The following is a 17,170-nucleotide window of genomic DNA, read 5'->3' on the forward strand; positions in this document are numbered from 1 at the left end:
AGGAAGCTGTTTTGGAGTAGTGGGGTTAGGAGAATGGAATGAGAAGGCAGCCCCGTAAGATTAAGTTATCAAGCCAGCCACCACTGGAGGACTAGAGCTTAATTCCATGGAAAAACTCTGGGAAACAATAAAACATGTGTCTCAGAGTTTCCTAAGACAAGAGCAGGACTTGTGATGTTTATACTCCAACTTTTATTAATCATTTTTAAGGGCTTCTCAGGTTGTAAGGATATTAATTTTCTCTTCTGCAAGCATTTCCAGCCTGTATTGCATGTGGTTATAGATTTGTGTGTGTGTGTGTGTGTGTGTGTGTGTGTGTGTATGTAGCACTAAAGAGCAAACCTAGGGCCTCACACCACTCTTCCACTGAACTATAGCCTCAGCCCTTTATTATACATTTACTTCTGCTTCCAATAGTTTCAAAGTTAAATTCCAATAAGACCCAAAAAACACAATACTTATGATACTCTTGGAGAAAGCAAGAACATATTTTCATTACACATGAATGAAGATTACTCATTAACTTTGCTTCATCATCCAAATATTTTGCCACTGAGCATCTTTTTGTTTTTGAGTGATAGCATGTAGAATAATAAGAATGATTCAAGGTCTTGAAGATACAAATTGATGACAGGGAAAAAAAAAACAAAGCTTTTGAAATATATAAAGAACAAAGTTTAAGAGAGATATAAGTAATGTTTAAATTATTTTAAGTTTCAGAAAACTGAGATAATTGAAGTATACTTTTTCCTTTACTGAAAAGAAAGGGGATGGTAAATTGCATGAAGTTCTTTTGTTATTTTTTTATGGTGGTGGTGGTAGTAGTAGTGAGACAAGGTCTCACTATATACCCTAGGCTGGCCTCAAACTGAAATTCTCCTACCTCTGCCTCCTCAGTGCTGGGATTACAGTTTTGAATCACCAGGTCCAACTTTTCTTTGTTCCTTAATAAAGGAGTATGTGTGCCCAATCTGGGGCATTAGGAAAGCTAGAAATTTTATAATGGTGATTTTTCAAAGGTCACAGAGGAAATTAAATTGTAGATTGAATTTCAAAGCACTGGAGTTATTTCCAGTCTGATTTTTTTCAGGATTCTGTATATAACAAGAAATAGATCACAGTGTAGCTAAAGGAGAGCATTTAGATTTTCACTAGTCTCAGTATAGACTACCTATTAGTTCCCTCGGCTTGGGTAACATATTTATCACAAAATATGCAACTATAATTTTGTAATAGCTTTTATAACTATAATTGTTATATTGTACAAATATTTATTGGCTAGAAAATATCATAAATAATGAAGTGGTGCTAGGAGATACCTCTTGTATGAGACTTCCCTCATTAGTCTTTTCAGTGGCCATAAACCCAGATTCTTTATAAGCACAACACATATATTTCTGCTTTTGCTTCAATGCATATTACTCTTAGAGTTATCTTTTATCAATGATAGTTTTCAGAAAGCTTTTTATGAGGAATAACTGTGAATATTGAAAAATATATTAAACATGAAATGTTTTTCATGAAAAAGCTCCCCAAATCATTTTCATGATGTTATTTCTACCCACAATATCCAAATCATCAGGTCAAAGACAAGTGGACAGAAGTTGGAATACTTAGCTCATAAACATTCAATTATTAATAAGACAATGTTGTTTTAAGGTAAAAAGACAAAATCAAAATATAGTGTATCTTTAAAATAAACTAAAAACATAAAGCATACTGATTATGAATCAATTCCTACATTAAAAAATCCATATGGACATAGTTTTCATTCTCTTTTTATTCCACTGAGAGCAGTGGTATTTTGGACTATACTATATGAAGATTATCTAGAAATTAATTTCATTTGCAGGTCTTTCTTTGAACATCAAACATATAAAATAATTTTTGAAATCTGTACCTGAAGGGTAGGTGAGGGTTGGTGGGAAGAGAAAGAAGAATGGTTCTGATTACAAGGCCTTTTTCTCATATGTCTATTATTAGAGTGAAGGTGTCATTTGCCAAAGTCCTGGATGGACTTACTATAAAGGACATTTTGCTCTTCTTTCTTTTCTGTTGGGAGGCTATGTATCTCATGTCTCTAGATAGCAAAAATCAATTGAAGTGTTCATGGAAAATGTTTTATGTTCATCCTAAGGAATGAAATCTCATGGAAGTATCATTTAATAATATGTGACACTCTCCCCAACGTGGGCATCTATTTAGTCTATAAATGTTAATACTATCATTTTAAGAAATTTACAAAGGAAGGGACAAAATTTTGCTCTGTTTCTGAGTAATAGTAGGAAAATGTAATTTCTATAGGCATATATTTACAGTATTTTTCCATAGTGAATGAATCTGGTAAGATTGATACAATGTTGTTTATGTATGAAAATTTAATTAATTTTTATAAGGCATGACACTGTCCCCAATAGTTGACATTGTGCAAAAGATTCTGTTATCACATGCCAGGTTCTCACCATATCTTTTTCTTGAGTTTTTTTCAAAGACTTGTGTTCTGTATTGCCTCAGAAACCCAGTAACCAGGTGAAGTATCAATGAACAAAAAAAATGACTGTGTCATTGTATATAATGAAACTTTATGAATACTGACATAAATTTCATACTGTTATTTATGATTAATTCTGGTATGTAGTTCCATTTTCTGCACTTTATCTTTGCAACAGATTAGGCTGTTGTCAGATTAGGTTCCTCAAAAAAACACTGAGATTTGCATTTAGATGGTTTCTTGATGACTGCTCTTAAGAACAATGCCTGGAAGGATATAAACAGAGCAGAGAAAATAGTTAACAGCTGATGCAGCTCACCAAGCAACTTCAGTTGGTCCCACGTGGACCTAGGGGTATATTCACAATATTCCTGTGTGAGACAAGGAGATAAACCATTGTATCCCTATTCCATTAGTCATTGCATATGAGCCTCCCAACTACTTTCTGGTTGTGTAATCTTGGGCAAGGAAGTTCCTGTCTGCTGAGGGAATTTTCAAGAAAGGTTTAGCTGCAATTTATTAGTAAGTAACATACTTCTAGCAACTAGGAAACTCAGTCCTTCATTTTTAATTGGTGAAACTGGGTGACATTACATAGCATTCACTACCTAACTCATTCTTCCTTATTGAGGCACATACTTTTTTTAAATAAAACTTTGTGTAGTTAATAATGAATTGAGATGATGTTCTGGTCAAGGTACTTACTTTATAAACACCCTTCATTGAGATATGAATGACATACAATAAAGTGAACCTATTTGAAGAATTCAATTTGATACATTTTGAAATAGGTATTGACCAGTGAGATCATTACTACAGTCAAGACACTGAATATATCCAACATCCTCACAAACATGTCTTGAATCACTTCCTCCTACCCATTGCCTCACTGGGCAACAATTGATCTAGTGTATGATACTGCAAATTAGTTTGTATTTTTTTGAAATTTTATAAATGTAGAATCATCAAATAGCTACCATTTTTGTACTGTATCTTCTTTTTCTCACAAGTTACTTATATTTATTTTGTGAACAATATGATTTTTGTGTAAGTATACCCAGTAAACTAAGTAGTAAAAACATTCTAATTTGATTCTGTTAGTCTGCATTATATACTTAAAAAGACCATTATGTTAGTGATAGCCCTCAGGTTTCAAATAACCTTGACATTTAGACAATTTTTGCTTTACTTGTAATCAGTTTTATAAACTCAACTGATTACCTAGATATCTGGTTATAGAGAAAATATTTCCTAAACTATCATAATTTTCAAATTTCAAAAATTATTATTATTTAAAATAATCCTAAATTAAGAACTTCCCCAAGACATCACAAACTTACTCTCTTAATTTAAGTGATTTTACTGAGGCAGCCATTCATTTAAAAAATGGTTACTGAATTCCTGTAGATAGACTTGTAGGTTGTTGTTTTAACATATTAGTGCTATTATGTATAAGACAATAAACTCAAATTTTATAAAGTTCTCTTAAATTTACTGAGTCAGTAGCACTAACAAAAATCCTTATTTAGGTTTCCCAATTGCAGGAACATAACACCATTATTTCTGATAATACTCTCAAGATAAAACATTTATTATCCTTTCTGTATAACTCCCTAAACTTAAACTCCCATTTTACCATTTACTGAGTTCTGTGACTTTTCCTTTACAACTCTTTTTATGTTCTTTCTTTTCATTTTCCTTGACATCAGACTCAAGTCAATAGATTCCTTGTAAGAGATCTCTTTCTACCCAAATAGCTGTACATTTTTGACAAGTAAATCTATCTAAAGCAACACTTTCTGCTTTACATTTCCCAGCATGGGAACTTCCAATGGTTCTCTATGGATAGCCTTGTTCTCAAACTCAACCCTTTGAAACAAGAGAGCTGGAAGATACGTTTTGCTGCTGCCCTGTTTGGCTAGAAGGGAACTTTAAAAGACAATGAGACAGGGCAGGGATTGGTCTGGTCAACACAGTTTAACACTTATTGTTTTACACCATGTAAGGCTTTGCAATTTTATGTGTCCTACATGTCCTGTGAAGGCACTTGATTTTGTAACCCTCTAGGTTAGAGGATAATATTTGAAATTCATAGTCTGGCATTCAGGATTCTAACTTGGTTTTTCTCACTTGCATCTCCATGCAACCTAACAGCAAAGTAGATTTTTATTTTACTCCCACCCCATGTCTCAATACATTCACAATACAGACCAGGTACAGAGCCTGGGGTAAGTTTATTTTCCCTCCTTTTTCTATGCAGTCAGTATAAGAACACAGCCTGTGGTAAGCACTAGGAGGCTGCAAAGTAGATTTAAAGTACCCTTATACTGTACTTCTTTGTAGTATAATGTATTATATAAAATCCTTCCCACCTATAACCATCAGGAACCTTTAGCTATAAGAAGCAAAAGCAGACTCCATTTAACTTAAGTGAAACAAAATCTATTGAAGCAGTTCACAGAAATAAGGATAAAGAATGCAACTGTAATTCAGGATGAACCATATTGAGAACTCAGAATCCCAAAGAAGTTACTTTTATAGATTTTGCTATCAAAATGGCTTAGTTTTAAACTTTATTGTCCTCATCTCTCTCAACTCTTGAATTAGAATCCTAAATATAATTGACCTGTGTTAAGTCATTTTTCAGCCCTTTATAGAGTTTACAGGGCACTGAAAATTCCCCCAAAATCATATGTAATGAGGGAAGAGTAATTCCACCAAAAGAAAACCATAGTATCGTAATTGAAAAGTAGACATATTTATTAAGAACAATTAATGCTAGAACCCATAAAAATAACCATTAAATTTCAGTTGACTTAAAAATGTTCATCTCTTACTCATATAATATAAAACAGGCACCTCTTCTCCACACAGTAACACGGAGACCTAGAGTGCCTTCATCTCATGACTCTTCTATAGGAACAATGAAAACTGCAGAGGCATTAACAAAGAGGAGCTGAGGAAGGGACAGTGACTAGTAAGTGCCACAGATAAGAAGTGATGTATCACGACTCTTACCTTCCTCTTCCTCAGGTTTGGCCCCATTGAAACTCAAGGGAACATGGGAAACAATGGAATACTGAGGTGTTCAGTAAGCACTAATTCTCTCACAGAATGGGTATTGAACAGATTTTAAAAAGGAAAAAAAAAACTTTATATACTCCTTTAACATCCTGTTCAGACGCTACTTTTTTCATCAAGACTTTTGTGATTAACCCATCAGGAGGTGCGCTCCACTAAACATCTGGAACATTGCATTTCACTTGTTTGCACTTCCTCCTGTTATACTAATTTGTGACTATTCCTTATTGTACAAATTATATCATAAACTTTTAGGGACAGTGATCAGGAGTATTAATTTGCTATGTCTGCCCATAGTACCCATCGTATAGTATAGTTTCTGTATTTACCATAATTGAGATGAGTTTCTCAGTATTTTTTTTTTGGCAGCACTGGGATTTGAACTCAGGGCCTCACGTTTGCTAGGCAGGCACTCTTACCACTTGAGCTACTCCACTGGCCCTTTTTTGTGATGGGTTTTTTCAAAATAGGTTCTCGTGAACTATGTGCCCAGGCTGGCTTTGAATTACATTCTTCCTGATCTCTGCCTCCTGAGTATCTAGTATTACAAACAAGAGCCACGAGTGTCCGGCTTTACCAGTATTTTTATAAACTGTATCTATTGCATAATACATGATGGATGTTTAATAAAAGCATGATAAGTTGTACATAGCAAGTTTTTTATAACATTGCATGCTAGTGTATTTTGTTTAAATTGTGTTTATCATGATATACATTTAACACATTAATATAAAGATCTGTTAATTTTGTTATAAATTAAGTATAACTATATATCTGATTTATCTTATTGGTAAGCACTGGAAGGCCAAATTATTTTATAATTATACCTCTCCTGGACTCAAGTACTTTGACTTGAAATGGTATTCCTACCCTCATCTAAAATAAGAGGAGGTAAATAAGAAGGGGTAAAACATTGCATTGCTGCTGAAAATTTAGTCATGAGTTTTCCATCTAATGTATATGGTAGTGATACTGCCCTGTAACTTGTGATTAGAAGGCAAGATTTAGCTGTAGCTACTGAGTCTAAGTATAAATATTAGATTATCTTCATCTGAGATTGCTACTTATATATGACATTCTGCCCTTGAGTTTTCATCTGTAGGTTGAGAATAAGATTATCATCTTTCTTACTTTTTGTTTTCTTTTTTGCAGTACTGGGGATTGAATCCAGGGCCTCAAGCATGTGTTTTCTTTTTGAGACAGAGTCTTGGTAACTTTGCCCTGGCTGGCCTTGAACTTTCGATCCCCTTCCTTTTACCTCCCAAGTAGCTTAGATTATAGGCATGTACCACCATGCTTCACTCGATTAACCTCTATCGTCCAGTGTGAAATATCTTTTAACTCTTTGAAGTCCTATGTTTTTTTGTGAAACCAAAAAACTGGTACCACAATTTTTGTAGAAGGAATCAGCAAAGGGCAAGGGCAAGATAGTAATATTTTAGTCTTAGGGGCCATATGGTATCTGTCATAATTATTCAACTCTGCCATTTTTGTGCAAAAGCTACTGTAGATAGTACATAAACAAATGGGTGTTATTGTATTACAGCAAAACTTTATTTTAAAAATATAAGCCCTGTTCCTCAACAAATTAAAGAAATACCATCTGACCCAATAATTATGCTTCTGGGTGTGTACCCTAAAGAACTGAAAGCAAGGATTCTAACAGATTTCTGTATTCATTGCAGCATTATTCACAATAGCAAAAGGAGGACTCAACCCAAATATTTATTGATGGGTAGATGAATAAACAAAATATAGTTTATATGATCATCTTCCTTTTTATCACCACTTATTATCTCTGCCACATCACTCCACAATCTCACATCTCACATTTTAAGACTATCTTTTTAAAGATAAAGAGAAAAGGAGATGAGGATGAATGATAGTAACACTCACAAGAGAAAACAGAATGAGATAAATCAATTTTAAATTGACATAAAGATGAACAATTACCCAAGTACAATTAAAAATAGCATCAGACCCAGGTGAGTAAAGATGATATACTGAAAGGTTCATACTATAAAGTGATTTCCACCTAGTTTATCTTCCCCCAAAGCTCCAAGTGCTATCTTTGGCTCAGCATATTCTGCAGCTTGACTTAGTTCTGCAACCTGTCCTATATATCTTTCCATCCTCCAGAAATTTGAATAATATGTCATATTTCAGGCACTTAGAAGTTGTGGGACTTCATTTAAAACTCCTGTTAAAAGAGAAGCCTCCTTAGTCAGCAAAATGAGTTTTTAGTAAGCAACTTATTCCCTTGAGCTTGATCGAGTTCAGGAAGAAGACATAAGATCCACAAACCCTCTACCTCCTCAAGTTTTTTTTTTTTCTTATTTTTCTTTTATTATTCATATGTGCATACAAGGCTTGGTTCATTTCTCCCCCCTGCCCCCACCCCCTCCCTTACCACCTACTCCACCCCCTCCCGCTCCCCCCCCTCAATACCCAGCAGAAACTATTTTGCCCTTATCTCTAATTTTGTTGTAGAGAGAGTATAAGCAATAATAGGAAGGAACAAGGGGTTTTGCTGGTTGAGATAAGGATAGCTATACAGAGCATTGACTCACATTGATTTCCTGTGCATGGGTGTTACCTTCTAGGTTAATTCTTTTTGATCTAACCTTTTCTCTAGTACCTGTTCCCCTTTTCCTATTGGCCTCAGTTGCTTTAAGGTATCTGCTTTAGTTTCTCTGCATTAAGGGCAACAAATGCTAGCTAGTTTTTTAGGTGTCTTACCTATCCTCACCCCTCCCTTGTGTGCTCTCGCTTTTATCATGTGCTCATAGTCCAATCCCCTTGTTGTGTTTGCCCTTGATCTAATGTCCACATATGAGGGAGAACATACGATTTTTGGTCTTTTGGGCCAGGCTAACCTCACTCAGAATGATGTTCTCCAGTTCCATCCATTTACCAGCGAATGATAACATTTCGTTCTTCTTCATGGCTGCATAGAATTCCATTGTGTAAAGTCAGTCTGTGATTTCTTATTTTTGTCCCTCCATCCTTCCCTTCTTCACTCCCTCTTTCCTTCCTTTCTTATTTTTTTATTTCCTTTTTGAGCCACACAAGATCTCTTTAATTTATGATGTCCTTAAATGTATGGACAATTATATTTAATTTCTGTAACCTCATAACCTATCATGGTATCTGGTTGATAGACACAATTGTTTTCCTTCACTTCCCTGACTGTATAACAGTAATTAATCCATCAATAAGGTTTTAATAAAGAATTTATTATGTATTATACATATTAGACACTGTAATGTGTGTCATCGGTAAAGGCATCATATTTCTTTTTTATTCATCTACTTATTTATCCATTCAACAAATAATTAGCTTTTGGTTCTATGTCCAAAACTACAGAAATTAACAAAACACACATTATTTCTGACTTTGTGGAACTTATACCTCAGTGGAGGAGACATATTTTAAGGCAGTAATCTTACACATGTATGTGTATTTATAAATTTCAGTAATTGGTATAAATTAAAATGAGAAAGAGCTATGAAATATTTCAACAAAAGACATGCTATAGTCTAGGGGCTGAGGAGAATTAGCTATGGGGAAGAATAATAAAACAGAAACATGCAACTGAAAGAAAGTCAATGTGTCTAGTGTCTGGTGAGAGAGGAACAGTGTGGAAAGGATTAGGTTGTACAAATTCAGGCAGCTCTCAGGAGGGATTATAGATTTTATCAAGGTACAGCGGGAAACTATTAAAAGTTTTAAGCAAGGAAGTGACATGATCATTCTTTCTGCTAAACATATTGGACGCAAAGGAGTTCTCTAAAATTAGAATGACCACATAAAACCCTAAAGAATGGAGCCAAGTGAGACTTGATTTCAGATGACAATAGAAATTAAGATAAATACACACATATGTATGTATATATATACATATATATGTGTATATTGGTAGAGCTATTACTAACAATTTGTGATAGATTAGAACATAGAGTGAAGAGAGAAGGAAATTTTGATGATGATTCCTAAGTGTATTAGATAATACTGAGATGGAGAACAAAATGAAGGAAGATATTTGGATGTAAAGTTGTTTGCAAACTGTGGATATTAAATTTGAAATATATATGGGACCTCCACAAGGAACACAAAAGATATAAATGTGGAATAAATTGTATTTTAAATTCTATTTGAAGTTATATTAATGGTCAAAAATAAGTTTGGTAAGTTTTTACACGCACATACATTGTGATATCTGGAATTTTTGTGGTAAACAATGAGAATGGGAATTTTCCTAAATTTTAATAAAAATAACTTCCAAGAAAGAATTGGCTCATGACTTCACAAATATATTTTTCTATATATAAAAAGTATGTGATTGGATATTTTAACCATATTTTGAATAGTTTAAATTTTTATTTTTAATTGATATAAAAATTATTTATTCTGTACAACACATCATTACAGTACATGTATTCAATATGCAATGATAAAATCAGGGCAGTAAGCATTTTCAACACTTCAAACTTTTATTATCTCTTTGTGTTGGCCACATTCAAAATCTTCTCTTTTTGCTAATTTGAATTGTTAATTGCTGTAAACTATAGTCAACCTACTATGCTATAGAATGTTAGAACTTATCCCTACTATCTGTCTTTTGGTACCTGTTATTAATCCTCTCTATCCTCCCTTCCTCTACCCTTTCCAGGCTCTGGTGACCTCTTTTCTACTTTCTACTTCTATGATGTCAACATTTTTTCTTTCCACACAAGAGTGAGAACATGTGGCAATTGTTGTCCTATGTGTAGCTTATTTTATCTAACAAGATGATCTCCAGTTCCATCTTTTTTCCTGAAAATGACATAATTTCATTCATTATAGCTGAATAATAAACCATTGTGTTTGTATACCACATTTTATTTATTCATTCATATCTCAATAGATAACTCATTTGATTCCATATCTCAGGTATTATGAACAATGCTGCAATAAACATTAAAGTACAGATATCTCCTCAATATATTGATTTTCTATGGTATTTTCCTTTTATCTGTATCCTCATAGAATTTGTTGACTTTTGTGTTTTTCCTAAAACACATTCTAATATCTAATTGTGACTTTGTACTTTCTAATGATTAGTGACATTAAGCATTTCTTCATAAGCTTTTTGTTTATTTACATATCTTTTGAGAAAATGTTCCTTATTTTTTAAGCTTAATTTACTAAGTACTTTTTGCACCCTACTGTCTTGGACCAGATATGTATGAATTGTTCTATTATGAAAATTATTATTTTACTACTTCATAATTATTAGCATATCAGCATATTTAAGAATATCTTTATCTTTAACTTTATGATTATATTCATATTCAAACTCATGTCTGTCAACTTCACAGTAACAAAGTTGTAAGTATCCATTCATAATGAAAGCCCCATCAATTTATTCTTGATAATTCAGTTAGTAAAGTGGAGTACATTGAGCAATTTAATTAATAATTAACTATGTGCTTACTAACTCAAACTTTATTGAGAATTCAAGAAGTTACAATTATTAATATTATGTTTACAATGAGTTCTTTACTTATTTCCTACTCTTGCTTTTATATGGAATAGTCCCAAGATTAATTAGTAATCCTAATAGAAACAGACTATAAAGTAGATATCTGTGTACTTACTTGTCTAGATATGTATCAAGTGATATTTTAATTGTAACTTGAATTGCTAATTGTTATCAAATAAAATTTTAATTTCTCAATACAGACATAAAAAGATGATAAAAAGTTAAGTAAAGGAATAAATTCATATAGTTTCTGAGGTTAAATAATGTAAATCATTATATTACTTAAAAGTTTTATTTAACAAAAGTTGTATGAATATTTTAACTAATGTTAACATTGTCTTTTTGTGTTTGTTCTCTGCTGTAAACATAAAACAAATTTAGGTAAAGCATGTTATCATTAAATATTGATTATTAAATTCATACATAAATATCTACTTTCATAAGGATTTGTAGTGAAGCCATAAAGGACTTACAGGTTTCAATCTGTTATGCAGCTAATATCCACTTCTAATCTTTTATTATAGAATAATCATTTAATTTTTCTTAGCCATAATCATTCATGAACATACAATTAAAATAATTACCATAGCATTTCCTTTGTCATAAAACCCACAAATCATTGTAATGATGGTAATGGAAATGGAAGATTTTAAAATTTCTGCAATTCATATACATCTTCATATTTGCAGACATGGATATTTTCTTCTACCTTTGATATCCATAGTTAAAATGTGCAAAAAGTGATCATTCATTGATTTAACAAATACTGTTGTGATCCTATTATTATTTTAATACAATGTTTAAGGCCTAAAAATATAGTACTGAACAAAATATGGACACTGATCTCAAAAAATTTACAGAATAAAAACAATGATCAATTCATTATTTGAATATAAAGTGACAACTGCTTAGTCCAAGTCTACACGGGAAGCTATGAATGCCGTTTGAGGGTCATAGTCAGAGAAGAACTGGGAGAGGTAACCCTTGAACTGAGTTCTGAAAACTGAAGAGAAATTAACCATATACTTGAAAATTTAGGAAAGAAGTACTGTCCATATGTCAAAGTCAAAAAATGACTTTCAAATTAGCATCACATTAAGACCAAATCATAGAACACACTAAATTTGTCCATTTCTCAAGCATCTATCATCATATTTAGCTCAATATTAGCTAAATGAAATTTTTAATGATTCATTTTATATTTATTTTAATGCCAATAGATTGTACTATATAAGCAGACATTTCAGATATTATGTTGAAGCTTTTTTAGATGAAATAAGATTATTTATAGATTTTGCCAATGCAAACTTCAATGTTTTAAATATAAAGAATGGGGGAAGATGAAACAAGTTTGGCAAAATGTTGACAGGTACATGGAGCTTCGTCATAATAGCCTTTTTTACTTCCATACATTTTTCATGATATAACTAACATTTAAAAAGAAATTAAATTAGAACTAAAGATATAACTTATTTATTTGCTAATGGTTTTTAAACTTAGCTCAACATTTGAATTTAAATCATGTAGGGGTCTCTCAAGACTAAATCATATACACATTTTAGTTGGTCTAGGGTAAATAGATACATAAGATATGTATATTATGAAAGAGAGAGAGAGAATGAATTTATCCTCACAGTTGATTTCGAGTGCATGGAAAAATAAATGGGCTCTACATTCGCAATTCAAACACTTGCCATTAGGTGGTGCTAGGTGTGAGGCATGATTTCGGGCTAGACTTTCAGAGTTAACAGAACTTGAAATACTTTCAGATAATAAGTGAAATTAATGAATTAGAGAATAGGCACTGGTAAGAACCTTATCTCTTATACATTTTGTGACATATTAATGTTTAATTTTCCTTTCCTAACGTTGGAGATATTTGTTAAATTTTCAGAAATTTTGAAGGACATTTGTTAAACCTAAGCATAGCAGTTAAATTTTATTAACTTACATTAAGTAAATTACATTGTATACAAAGGTAATAGGTGTCCAAAACTCATCCCTTACTAATTGTTTCATATTTTTCACTATTATCTATGGTCTTGATATTTATATAGTGGAATGGCTATATTATGTTATATTACCAAGTGCACATTTAGTAATATGTTGGTAGCTTGAAGTTAAACATAATGATAGTATTCAAATAAGCTTTCCCTCCTAAGAGGGTGATTGTTCCATAAGCAATTAACTTAACAGTGTGATTTTCCTACCCCTATCCATAAGACCTCAAGTCAGCAAATATCACATCAGAATTTGTTCCTTAGTTTTTATACTTGCTGTATTTATTAGTCTCTATACCATTATATGAAAATAGCTCTGGAATAGTTATCTTGACTTTGCATTTTCTCAAGTTAGTTCTTGCTAGGATATCATTCACCAAAGCACTTTTGGAGTTATTGTCATAATTATACCATAAAAATTTTGTGGATTTTTAATTTTTTTATTTTCACTCTAGACCAAAAATCATATAATTATCTCTCATGTTTGTTTCCTTATGATAGTCTTATTTAGACACCTTTCAAAATATGCATATCTTTTACCTTTTTATTAAATGCAAAATTGTCATTAAAAGATTTCACTTAGCTTAATTCAACTATTTTAAATCTTTATAGTCTAGCAATAGTTCCAAAACTGCTTGTTACCAACTAGAAGACAGTTTTAGAGAACACATTATTTCTTGTAGATTAGCATAAAAAATTTTTGAAAAGAAACAAGTAAAATCTTCTGTAGCAGTATTATAAAATCTCAAAATTAGAACATTGACCTATATCCATTTCATAATTTTAGAAGTGAGAAAAAATAAAGCTAAAGTAAAAAAGTGTTTGTTTATGGTTTCAAAGCCAAGGTTATAATGCAGATATTATCATAGCTAATTAATATCACCTTTAGTAAACCTCTTTGTTTTCAGGATCATTTATGTTTTTGCCTGTTCAGATTTCAGTACCAAAACCAACATAACTACAATGATTCTCTCCAACTCTATACCTTTTTTATTCATTTATTCACAAGCACATACATTCTTTGGGCCATTTCTCCCCCCTTTCACCCACCACCTCCCTCTCCCCCTGCCACTTCCAGGCAGAACCTGTTCTGCCCATTTCTCTAATTTTGTTGAAGAGAAGACATAAGCAATAATAAGAAAGACAAAGCGTTTTTGCTAGTTGAGATAAGGATAGCTATACAGAGAATTCCTAGCATTGCTTTCATGTGCAAATGTGTTACAACCCAAGTTGATTTATCTCTACTTGATCTTTACACTGGTTTCTGATCCCCTTTTCATATTAACTTCTGTTGCTTTAAGGTTTCTGTATAAGTTCCTCTGCAGTGGGGACATCAAACACTTTCATGTTTTGGGTTTCTTACCTATCCCATACCTCCCTTATGTGCTCTCCCCTTATCATGTGACCCAAGTCCAACCACATTGCTGTATTTGCCCTAGATTTAAAGTCTGCATATGAGGGAGAACATATGAGATTTAGTCTTCTGAGTGTGGCCAACCTCGCTCAGAATGATGTTCTCCAGTTCCATCCATTTACTTGCGAATGATAAGATTTCATTCTTCTTCATGGCTGAGTAAAATTCCATTGTGTATAAAAACCACATTTTCCTAATCCATTTCTCAGTAGTGGGGCATCTTGGCTGTTTCCATAACTTAGCTATTGTGAATAGCGCTGCAATAAACATGGGTAAGCAGGTGCCTCTGGAGCAAACTGTGTCGCTTTCCTTTGTGCATATCCCCAGGAGTGGGATTACTGGATCATTTGGCAGATCTATGTTTAGATTTTTAAGAAGCCTCCATATTGTTTTCCAGAGTGCTTGCACTAGCTTGCATTCCCATCAGAAGTGTACGAGGGTTCCTTTTCCTCCACATCCTCGCCAACACCTGTTGTTCGTGGTGTTTTTGATGATGGCTATTCTAACAGGGATGAGGTGGAATCTTAGTGTGGTTTTGATTTGCATTTCCTTTATGGCTACAGATGGTGAGCATTTTTTCATGTGTTTTTTGGCCATTTGAATTTCTTCTTTTGAGAAAGTTCTACTTAGTTCAGTGGCTCATTTCTTTATTGGTTCATTGATTTTGGGAGAGTTTAGTTTTTTTAAGTTCCCTGTATACTCTGATTATCAGTCCTTTGATGTATAGCTGGCAAATATTTTCTCCCACTCTGTGGTAGTCTCTTCAGTTTAGAGACCATTTCTTTTGTTGTGCAGAAGCTTTTTAATTTTATGAAGTCCCATTTGTTTATACTTTCTCTTAGTTGCTGAGCTGCTGGGGTTCTGTTGAGGAAGTGCTTGCCTATTATACCTGTTACTTCCAGAGTGTTTCCTGCTCTTTCTTATACCAACTTTAGAGTTTTGGATCTGATATTAAGGTCCTTGATCCATTTTGAGTTGATACTAGTACAGGGTGATAAACATGGATCTAGTTTCAGTTTCTAGCAGACGGATAACCACTTTTCCCAGCAACATTTGTATGAAGAGGCTGTCTTTCTCCATTGAATATTTTTAGCACCTTTGTCAAAAATAAGGTGGGCATAAATGTGTGGATTCATATCCAGGTCCTCTATTCTGTTCCACTGATCTTCATGTCTGTTTTTGTGCCAGTACCATGCTGTTTTTATTGCTATTGCTTTGTAATATAGTTTGAAGTCAGGTATTGTGATACCTCTAGGATTGCTCTTTTTGCTGAGTATTGCCTTGGCTATTCGCGGTCTCTTATGTTTCCAGGTGAACTTTAGGGTAGATTTTTCAACCTCTGTGATGAATGTCATTGGTATTTTGATGGGAATTGCATTAAACATGTAGAGTGCTTTTGGTAGTATAGCCATTTTTACTATGTTGATTCTTCTAATCCATGAGCACGGGAGATCTTTCCCTCTTCTGTAGTCTTCCTTGATCTCTTTCTTCAGGGTTTGTAGTTCTCCTTGTAGAGGTCATTCACATCCTTTGCTAAATTTACTCCTAGGTATTTGATATTTTGAGGCTATTGTGAATGGAATTGTTTCCATATATTCTTTTTCAATTTGTTCATTATTGGTGTATAGAAAAGCTAATGATTTCTGTAAGTTAATTCTGTATCCTGCCACTTTGCTGTTTATGGTGTCTAAGAGTTTTTAGGTAGGGATTTTTGGGTCTTTAAAATATAGGATCATATCATCTGCAAATAGAGGTATTTTGACAGTTTCTTTACATATTTGTTTTCCATTTATTAATTTTTCTTGCCTAATTGCTCTGGCTAGGAATTCCAGTACTATGTTGAATAGGAGTGGGGATAGTGGGCACCCTAGTCTTGTCCCTGTTTTTAAGGGAAATGGTTTCAGTTTTTCACCATTACTTTGCTTCTATTCCTACTTTTCTTAGAGCTTTTATCATGAAGTGGTTTTTGATCTTGTAGAAGGCTCTTTCTGCATCTATTGAGATTATCAAGTGGTTTTTACCTTTGTTTCTATTAATGTGCTGTATTACATTTACAGATTTGCAAATGTTGAACCACCCCTGCATGCCTGGGATAAAGCCTACTTGGTCATGGTGAATAATCTTTTTGATGTGTTGTTGAATTTGGTTTGCCATTATTTTATTGAGGATTTTTGCATCAATGTTCATTAAGGAGATTGGCCTATAGTTCTCAATTTTGGAGGTGTCTTTGTCTGGTTTCGGGATGAATGTAATACTGGCTTCATAAAATGAGTTACACAGTTTTCCTCCTCTTTTTATTTTGTGGAACAGTTTAAGGAGGGTTGGTATTAGTTCTTCTTTAAAGGTCTGATAGAATTCAGCAGAGAATCCAACAGGTCATAGACTTTTCTTTTTTGGGAGACTCTTTATTCCTGCTTCAATTTCATTTTGTGTGATAGATCTAGTCAAGTGATTACTATCCTCTTGGTTCAGTTTTGGATGGTCATAAGTATCTAGACATCTGCCTATTTCTTCAAGATTTTCAAATTTATTAGAATATAGGTTCTCAAAGTAGTCTCTGATGACTCCATGGATTTCTGTAGTCTTCGTTGTTATCTCTACTTTTGCGTTTCTGATTTTACTGATTTGGGTTTTTTCTCTCCTCATTGTAGTCAGGTTTG

The 17,170-nt window shown here is 33.1% G+C and overlaps 1 protein-coding gene and 1 pseudogene across 12 annotated transcripts in view; one reads left to right on the top strand and one right to left on the bottom strand.

Annotated features, from left to right (window-relative positions):
• Window positions 1-17,170, top strand: part of Dmd (dystrophin) — a 2,168,746-nt gene that overhangs the window by 1,005,277 nt on the left and 1,146,299 nt on the right. The gene's annotated exons all lie outside the window — the stretch shown is intronic.
• LOC141420163 (small nucleolar RNA SNORA51) lies at window positions 4,674-4,791 on the bottom strand (annotated as a pseudogene).

Source organism: Castor canadensis, chromosome X (assembly GCF_047511655.1).
Source record: "Castor canadensis chromosome X, mCasCan1.hap1v2, whole genome shotgun sequence".
NCBI classification, from domain to species: domain Eukaryota; kingdom Metazoa; phylum Chordata; class Mammalia; order Rodentia; family Castoridae; genus Castor; species Castor canadensis.